The following is an 8,503-nucleotide window of genomic DNA, read 5'->3' as shown; positions in this document are numbered from 1 at the left end:
GCCACAGAGGGTTGCCAAAAGCTTTGATTTTTCTCTCCTTAAACCTGTAGTTTTATTCAGGGGTCTTGTGAGGAAGACTTAAATGGATATTAAGCACAAGGAAGGGCATAATCAAAAGGGGAAAATGAGAAGTAGGACTACGAGGAACTCAAAAAAACACCTTTGAATAACTGGCTTGCTCTGTGGTGAATGTGAATTCAGTCCTAACTTTGAGTCCTAACTAATGAATCCTAACTAATTTCAGTCCTAACTAATGAATCTTTGACTCCGCCCTTCAGCCTTTCCAGGTCTGAAACTCCCTGGCATGCATTCGAAAGTGCTTCAGTAGTGATTCAGTAGTGACTCTGTACAACACTATGGACTGTAGCCCACCAGGCTCCTCTGTCCATGAGATTCTCTAGGCAAGAATACTGGAGAGGCTTGCCATACCCTCCTGCAGGGCATCTTCCCCACCCAGGAATCAAACCTGTTATGTCTCTTGCATTGGCAGGCAAGTTCTTTACCACTAGCCACCTGGGAAGCCTCCTCCCTGGCAGCAGTTTTAATCTTTCATTCTGAAACAGGAAGGAAGGGGTCAGGGCAAAGCCTTTGAAAGAATGACATAGCCCAAGGATACAACACAAACTGATTAGACTCAAATGGGTCCATGACCACAGACAAGTCAATTTCAGCCAGACCTTGTTGTTTAGTAAACATTCACTGTAACACGATTACATGACACACCCAGAGGCACCATTACAATTCCGAAGCTGATCAGCAAAGACCAAAGAGTGGGCTGTGGCCCAGCTCCTGGAAATCTCCACCCCTTCCCCAAAATAGTTGGAATAATCCTCCCACTCATTAGTCTGCCACTCATTAGACTCCCACTCATTAGTCTCCCACTCATTAGACCCAGCCCACAAAAGCTAACCACACCAAATTTCAAGGCCTCGCTAGCCCTCTGTGATGGCCCACACTCTGTCTGTGGAGTGTGTTTCTCTCTGAATAAATTCACTTCTTACCTACCACTTAGTCTCACTTGGAATCCTTTCTGAGATGAGACATCAAGTACCTGAGCTTCATTAGGTCCTGAAACCAGGCATGGGATCTCAGTTGGAAGATTGTATGTTTTGGCTGGTTCAAGTCCCAGCCACATAGGTTAGAGCTCCAAGCAGAGTTTGGGCCAGATTCCGGTCCATTCACATGAGTTGAAGTCCCAATCTGAGGTGAATGGTTTCTACTCTATAAGCGTACAGAGGGTATTTCAGAAACTAAGGTGGCTTCGGTGCTCTCAAGTTGATGCAGACTGTGACCCACAGACCCAGTTGACCTGGTCTTGGACAGGCAGCAGTGAGCAGTGGCATGAAGCAAGATCATAATTCCCTGCCCAGGAATTGAACCTGGGTACCCTGGATGAAGACTTCCCTGGTGGATCAGATGGTAAAGTGTCTGCTTACAATGTGGGAGACCTGGGTTCAATTCCTGGGTCAGGAAGATCTCCTGGAGGAGGAAATGGTAACCCACTCCAGTATTCTTGCCTGGAAAATCCCATGGATGGAGAAGCCTGGTAGGCTACAGGCCATGGGGTCACAAAGAGTTGGACATGACTGAGGGACTTCACTTTCACTTTCACCCTGGATGAAACCCAGGAAACCTAGTCACCAGAGCAGCAAGGGCTACAGGATAGAAGCTGTTTTTCCCTGGATCTTTGTCCCCAGTAAATAATGCATTTCTCATAGAGGCTAAACTCTAAAGGCAGGAACAATGTTCATTATTAGAGACACAGCACAGCAACAAGAGCTGGGAGAGCACAAAGAGAAACAGTTTTGTTTAGTTAAGAGGGAAGCAAGGCAGAGGTGGGCATCCAGAGGGAAATGGTGTGCGTGTCCTCTGTAATGAGGGGGATTCCCTTGTAGCTCAGTTGGTAGAGAATCCACCTGCAATGCAGGACACCTGGGTTCGATTCCTGGATGGAAAAGATCCCCTGGAGAAGGAAATGGCAATCCACTCCAGGATTCTTGCCTGGAGAATCCCATGGACAGAGAAGCCTGGTGGGCTACAAGCCACAGGGTCCCAAGAGTCGGACACAACTTAATGACTAAACTACCACGTAATGAAGAAGAGGAGGAGTGCAATCAAGAGACCATTAAGTCATTCATATAGGGTAGTTCCTCCAGGTCTTTGTTTACCTTTAGCCAATTGTGTAGTTTCTTTTTCTGTACCTGATCTACCTTGGGATCCTCTCCAACATGGGTGTGCAATTTTTCTAAGATGGACTTCACCCCAGAGGCCTATGGGATCGCATATTAGTATCACATATTATGGGTGGTGCCCCCTCCATTTTGGCCCCAAGGAGACTTTCTGCTCATGTGAAAAGTCTCCCTTGCCCCAAGTGTAGGAAATATATGACCTCCTAGTCTTTTACACAAACAGTTTAGTCCTTCTCTGTTCCTTACATGGGATTCTCAAGGCAAGAATACTGAAGTGGTTTGCCATTCCCTTCTCCAATTAAAAGATGCTTACTCCTTGGAAGAAAAGTTATGACCAACCTAGACAGCTTATTTAAAAGCAGAGACATTACTTTGCCAACAAAGGTCCAACTAGTCAAAGCTATGGTTTTTCCAGTAGTCATGTATGGATGTGAGAGTTGGACTATAAAGAAAGCAGAGTGCTGAAGAATTGATGCTTTTGAACTGTGGTGTTGGAGAAGACTCTTGAGAGTCCCTTGGACTGCAAGGAGATCCAACCAGTCCCTCCTAAAGGAGATCAGTCCTGGGTGTTCATTGGAAGGATTGATGTTGAAGCTGAAACTCCAATACTTTGGCCACCTGATGCAAAGAACTGACTCATTTGAAAACACCCTGATTCTGGGAAAGATTGAAGGCAGGAGGAGAAAGGGACAACAGAGGATGAGATGGCTCAATGGCATTACCGACTCAATGGACATGGCTTTGAGTAAACTCCAGGAGGTGGTGATGGACAGGAAGGCCTGGTGTGCTGCAGTCCATGGGGTCGCAAAACAGTGAGCGACTGAACTGAAATGATCCTTACATGATTGTTATCTTAAGCTGTCCATAGCAGATGAGGCTTGGCTATTTATCATTTCAGTTGCTACTTCCACAAGAAGCTGGTTGTAAATATATAACTTGGAGCCCATCTACCATCCATTTTAGGAAATATAAACAGGAGGCTAGTTTTAAGTGCCCAGCAGTCCAAAGCCCATCTTTTTCTTGCCCCCAAGAAATGCAAACAGGAAGCCAGTTGTAAATGGCTAGCCTGGCACCCATCTGTCTCCTGCCTGACCTATCTGAATGTTCAGCAATGTTTCTCTGAGATAGCTTTAGTTCCTTCTGTCAACTACAAACCAGCACTTGCCAAGATCACTGCCAGGGACTGAACAAGGGTATTTGCCATCGGTCTCTGTGGAGACTGAACCCTCTGCTGCTGTAGCTGCTGACCTTCAACACCCCCTGAGGGAGTTCAGGGTGGAGTGAGGCACTCTGTGCCCCAGGGAATCTGGTGAAACAGGTCTTTAGATAGTTAGATATTTTCTGGAGCTGACTTCATGATCCCGGTCCTTGTATCTCTTCATATCTAGAAATCTCTAAATCCCTTCATGACAACATCAGATCTTCATAACTAGTAGAGAATCTGTTGTAAAGTAAGTACTTGATTGCACTGAACTCCACCAAAATCATATAGATTGACCTTCCCCCCACTGCCTCTTTGGAACAGTCTCTCAGAGAGATCTGAGGTGCTGCTTCCCAGGCTGCAGTCCTCATTTTGCACCTAATAAAATTTCGCTTGCAACTTTCAACTTCTGCACCTTTTTAGTCAACACTTCTGTTACTGCTTCCTTCTCACAGCTTGGGGATTTCAGTTCAGTTCAGTTCAGTTCAGTTCAGTCACTCAGTCGTGTCCGACTCCTTGCGACCCCATGAATCGCAGCACACCAGGCCTCCCTGTCCATCACCAGCTCCCGGAGTTTACTCAAACTCATGCCCATCGAGTCGGTGATGCCATCTAGCCATCTCATCCTCTGTCATCCCCTTCTCCTCCTGCCCCCAATCCCTCCCAGCATCAGGGTCTTTTCCAATGAGTCAACTCTTCACATGAGGTGGCCGAAGTATTGGAGTTTCAGCTTCAGCATCAGTCCTTCTAATGAACACCCGGGACTGATCTCCTTTAGGATGGACTTGGATCTCCTTGAAGTCCAAGGGACTCTCAAGAGTCTTCTCCAACACCACAGTTCAAAGCATCAATTTTTAGGTGCTCAGCTTTCTCCACAGTCCAACTCTCACATCCATACATGACCACTGGAAAAGCCATAGCCTTGACCAGATGGACCTTTGTTGGCAAAGTAATGTCTCTGCTTTTTAATATGCTATCTAGGTTGGTCATAACTTTCCTTCCAAGGAGTAAGAGTCTTTTAATTTCATGGTTGCAGTCACCATCTGCAGTGATTTTGGAGCCCAAAAAAATAAAGTCTGACATTGTTTCCACTGTCTCCCCATCTATTTCCCATGAGGTGATGGGACCAGATGCCATGATCTTAGTTTTCTGAATGTTGAGCTTTAAGCCAACTTTTTCACTCTCCTCTTTCACTTTCATCAAGAGGCTTTTAAGTTCCTCTTAACTGTCTGCCATAAGGGTGGTGTCATCTGCATATCTGAGGTTATTGATATTTCTTCTGCCAATCTTGATTCCAGCTTGTGCTTCATCCAGCCCAGCGTTTCTCATGATGTACTCTGCATAGAAGTTAAATAAGCAGGGTGACAATATACAGCCTTGATGTACTCCTTTTCCTATTTGGAACCAGTTTTTTGTTCCATGTCCAGTTCTAACTGTTGCTTCCTGACCTGCATACAGGTTTCTCAAGTGGCAGGTCAGATGGTCTGGTATTCCCATCTCCTTCAGAATTTTCCACAGTTTATTGTGATCCACACAGTCGAAGGCTTTGGCGTAGTCAATAAAGCAGAAATAGATGTTTTTCTGTAACTCTCTTGCTTTTTCAATGATCCAGCAGATATTGGCAATTTAATCTCTGGTTCCTCGGCCTTTTCTAAAACCAGCTTGAACATCTGGAAGTTCTTGGTTCACATATTGCTGAATCCTGGCTTGGAGAATTTTGAGCATTACCTTACTAGCATGTGAGATGAGTGCAATTGTGTGGTAGTTTGAGCATTCTTTGGGATTGCCTTTCTTAGGGGTTGGAATGAAAACTGACCTTTTCCAGTCCTGTGGCCACTGCTGAGTTTTCCAAATTTGCTGGCATATTGAGTGCAGCACTTTCACAGCATCATCTTTCAGGATTTGAAATAGCTCAACTGGAATTCCATCACATCCACTAGCTTTGTTCGTAGTGATGCTTTCCAAGGCCCACTTGACTTCTCATTCCAGGATGTCTGGCTCTAGATCAGTGATCAGACCATTGTGATTATCTGGGTCACGAAGATCTTTTTTGTACAGTTCTTCTGTGTATTCTTGCCACCTCTTCTGCTTCTGTTAGGTCCATACCATTTTGGTCCTTTATCAAACCTATCTTTGCCTGAAATTTTCTCAAAGAGATCTCTAGTCTTTCCCATTCTATTGTTTTCCTCTATTTCTTTGCATTGATCGCTGATGAAGGCTTTCTTATCTCTGCTGGCTATTCTTTGGAACTCTGCATTCAAATGGGAATATCTTTCCTTTTCTCCTTTGAGGAACTCCCCAGGTAGGGGATTTCAGTCAATCTCAAATTCCTTCCATAATCTCAAAGAGGCATTGTCCACCCTGAGGCAGCAGAAGCCAGGGCCGAGTGCCACAGTGGATTGGATTTGGCCTGAGGCCAAAATAATGAAACAGGAAGGAAGGGGGCAGGACACAACCTTTAAAAGAATGATGTAGCCATGTGCATGCATGTTCTGTAGCTTCAGTTATGTCTGATTCTTCGTGGTCCTATAGACTGTAGTCCTCCAGGCTCCTCTGTCCATGGAATTGTCCAGGCAAAAATACTGGAGTGGGTTGCTATTTCCTACTCCAGAGGATCTTCATGACCCAGAAAGATCCCATGTCTCTTGTATTTCCTGAATTGCAGGCTAATTCTTTACACACTGAGCCACCTGGGAAACCATACAACATGACAAAAACTGGTAAAAACCAACTAGGTCCAAGATGGTAGAAGACTTGACTTCCAAAAGACCTTGAGTTTCATTAAATGCTCATTGTAATATATTAGCATAAGCTAACTGACACACCGACCAGCACCGAAATGCTTGCAAGGTTGACCATCAGAAATCAAAAAGTAAGGCCTGAAGCCGTAAGCGTCCCAGTGATTTTAGCAGGATGAGCTCAATCGGCACCGGGTATGATCTGTCAGCTTCTACATTCTCTCCAGATGGAAGAGTTTTTCAAGTTGAATATGCTATGAAGGCTGTGGAAACTAGTAGTACAGCTATTGGAATCAGATGTAAAGACGGCATTGTCTTTGGGGTAGAAAAATTAGTCCTTTCTAAACTTTATGAAGAAGGTTCCAACAAACGACTTTTTAATGTTGATCGACACGTTGGAATGGCAGTAGCAGGTTTGTTGGCAGATGCTCGTTCTTTAGCAGACATTGCAAGAGAAGAGGCTTCCAACTTTAGATCTAACTTTGGATATAACATTCCACTAAAACATCTTGCAGACAGAGTGGCCATGTATGTACACGCGTATACACTCTATAGTGCTGTTAGAACTTTTGGCTGCAGTTTCATGTTAGGGTCTTACAGTATGAATGACGGTGCACAACTCTACATGATTGACCCATCAGGTGTTTCATATGGCTATTGGGGCTGTGCCATTGGCAAAGCCAGGCAGGCTGCAAAGACAGAAATTGAAAAGCTTCAGATGAAAGAAATGACCTGCCGTGATGTTGTTAAAGAAGTTGCAAAAATAATTTACATAGTCCACGATGAAGTTAAGGATAAAGCTTTTGAACTAGAGCTCAGCTGGGTTGGTGAAATAACTAATGGAAGATATGAAATAGTTCCTAAAGATATAAGGGAAGAGGCAGAGAAATATGCCAAGGAATCTTTGAAGGAAGAAGATGAATCAGATGATGATAACATGTAACATTTACTTGTATATTAAATTTCTAATACAGTCCCATGTAACTATTTAGCCCTTTGGATTATTACATACCAATTTTCATTAAATTTTTGTCTTATAACGAAAAAAAAAAAAAAAGAAAGAAATCAAAAAGTAGGCAGTGGCCCAGTTCTCACAAATCCCCACCACTTTCCCCAAAATAGTTGGGATAATCCTCCCACTCATTCACTTCAGTTCCGTTCAGTTGCTCAGTTGTGTCCAACTCTTTGCGATCCTATGAACTGCAGCACGCCAGGCCTCACTATCCATCTCCAACTCCCAGAGTTTACGCAAACTCATGTCCATTGAGTTGGTGATGCCACTGAGCCATCTCATCCTCTGTCATCCCCTTCTCCTCTTGATTTCCTTTAGGATTAACTGGTTCGATCTCCTTGCAGTCCAATGGACTCTCAAGAGTCTTCTCCAACACCATGGTTCAAAAGCATCAATTCTTCAGTGCTCAGCTTTCTTTAGAGTCCAACTCTCACATATTTCTGCTTTACTGACTATGCCAAAGCCTTCGACTGTGTGGATCACAATAAACTGTGGAAAATTCTGAAAGAAAAGAGATGGGAATACCAGACCACCTGACCTGCCTCTTGAGAAACCTGTATGCAGGTCAGGAAGCAACAGTTAGAACTGGACATGGAACAAAAGACTGGTTCCAAATAGGAAAAGGAGTACATCAAGGCTGTATATTGTCACCCTGCTTAATTAACTTCTATGCAGAGTACATCATGAGAAATGCTGGGCTGAATGGAGCACAAGCTGGAATCAAGATTGGCAGAAGAAATATCAATAACCTCAGATATGCAGATGACACCACCCTTATGGCAGACAGTTAAGAGGAACTTAAAAGCCTCTTGATGAAAGTGAAAGAGGAGAGTGAAAAAGTTGGCTTAAAGCTCAACATTCAGAAAACTAAGATCATGGCATCTGGTCCCATCACCTCATGGGAAATAGATGGGGAGACAGTGGAAACAATGTCAGACTTTATTTTTTTGGGCTCCAAAATCACTGCAGATGGTGACTGCAGCCATGAAATTAAAAGACTCTTACTCCTTGGAAGGAAAGTTATGACCAACATAGATAGCATATTAGAAAGCAGAGACATTACTTTGCCAACAAAGGTCCATCTGGTCAAGGCTATGGCTTTTCCAGTGGTCATGTATGGATGTGAGAGTTGGACTGTGGAGAAAGCTGAGCACCTAAAAATTGATGCTTTTGAACTGTGGTGTTGGAGAAGACTCTTGAGAGTCCCTTGGACTGCAAGGAGATCCAACCAGTCCACCCTAAAGAAGATCAGTCTTCGATCATTTTGTAGTTCATGAGCATGATGATTGGGTGTTCACGCTGTTGCGTGTCATGTGCCTCCCTCCAAATCTTGTTATGACACCAGCACATTACCCGTCTGACG

At 44.1% G+C, this 8,503-nt stretch overlaps 1 non-coding gene and 1 pseudogene across 1 annotated transcript; both read left to right on the top strand.

The window, feature by feature from the left end:
• The first annotated feature begins 6,271 nt into the window (after positions 1 to 6,271).
• On the top strand, positions 6,272 to 7,186 carry LOC136145707 (proteasome subunit alpha type-3 pseudogene; annotated as a pseudogene).
• A 1,212-nt stretch (positions 7,187 to 8,398) lies between these two features.
• LOC136146211 (small nucleolar RNA U13) lies at positions 8,399 to 8,503 on the top strand. The gene has a single exon (XR_010658938.1). It is a non-coding gene; the product is annotated as a small nucleolar RNA U13 (small nucleolar RNA).

The sequence above is a fragment of the Muntiacus reevesi genome, chromosome 13 (assembly GCF_963930625.1).
Source record: "Muntiacus reevesi chromosome 13, mMunRee1.1, whole genome shotgun sequence".
Classification (NCBI taxonomy): Eukaryota; Metazoa; Chordata; class Mammalia; order Artiodactyla; family Cervidae; genus Muntiacus; species Muntiacus reevesi.
This window is presented reverse-complemented; position numbering and strand designations above follow the sequence as displayed.